Here is a 1,433-nt window from a genome sequence, read left to right as displayed (position 1 = left end):
TTTTGAAATAGAACTTTTCAAAAAGATGAAGAAGCAAAATGCAATCTCAGGCCTCTAGCCCACATAGAACAAGTCCAGGAGATATCAACATAGAAGAAATTCGAAGTCACACACCTGAAATCCCTGAAATCATAGCAGGTGAACTAAAGAAACAATTCCAGGTAAATATAGAGGAAATCAGATCAGAAATAATCTGTCAAGTAAAAAAAGAAATGATACCCATAATGAAAGAATTATTCAACACATCTAAAGAGAAATAGATTTTAAAAGGAGAATTTTAAAATGAATGAACAATGTAGGAAAGAATTAAATGCCTGAAACAGATTCAGAGAGATATTCAGGAAATTAAGAATTCCAGGGCCCGGGAGATGGCTCAGTGGAATAAGCGCTTCCCTGGCAAGTACAAGGATCTGAGTTCAATCCCCGGTTCCACCAAAAAAAAAAAAAAAAAAAAAAAAACTTAGAAAGCCTAATAGCCCTGGGGACACTAGGCACCGCCCTGCTGCTGCTCCTCAGCAAACTGAGGCAGGAGGGCTTCGAGTTCAAGACCAGCTTGGGCAACGTAATGAGACCCTATCTGGAGAAAAAAAAAAAAGTTTATCTTTTACAGCAATTAACCACTAGGAAGAATGTATGCAATATGTTAATTATTGAAACTGTCCTACTAATTTGGTTTGAAACTGTCTCATTGCTATCTGTTTCTCAATAAAATTATGGAAAAAAAAGAATTCCATTAAAAGCTCAAAAAACCCTTTGAATGAAACTAAAGATAAACTTTCAGACCTTGAAGACATCATTGTAGCTAGAAACCATGAAAAGAAAGATTTCTTTAAAATAACAAGGAAGCAGGAAATAATGATACAAGAGCTGAAAGATGATGTAAAGATGAGCAACGTAACACTGAGAGGTGTCAGTGAAAAAGGAGTCAACACCAAGGACAGAAGAAGATTCTTTACAAAATAATAGCACAAAATGTCCCACACATGGGAAAATAATCTGACATAGAGTTAAGTGAGGCTGAGAGAACTCCAATTAGCCATAAGAAAATACACCTACCAGACATATAATAATCAAGACCCCAGAAATGCAGCAGAAGAACAGAATATTAAAAGCTGCCATAGAAAACAAACACCACCTATAAAGAAATGCCCATCTGAATCACAGCAGGTTTCTCAGTACAAACCATTAAGTCAAGAAGAACTTGGAGTGAAGTATTTCAAATCCTCAAAAGAAAACAACTCCCAGGGGCCGGGGTGATGGCTCAGTGGAATAAGTGCTTCCCTGGCAAGCGCAAGGGCCTGAGTTCAATCCCCGGTTCCGCAAAAAAAAAAAAAAAAAAACTCCCAACACAGATTGATGTACCCTGTAAAACTATCAAATATAATGCAGAAGTAAAATACTTCCATGACAAAGAACAACTGAAGAAATTCATC

The sequence above is a fragment of the Octodon degus genome, unplaced genomic scaffold (genome assembly GCF_000260255.1).
Source record: "Octodon degus isolate 3935 unplaced genomic scaffold, OctDeg1.0 scaffold00005, whole genome shotgun sequence".
Classification (NCBI taxonomy): Eukaryota; Metazoa; Chordata; class Mammalia; order Rodentia; family Octodontidae; genus Octodon; species Octodon degus.
The sequence above is the reverse complement of the archived record's forward strand: the minus strand, read 5'-3'. Positions refer to the sequence as shown.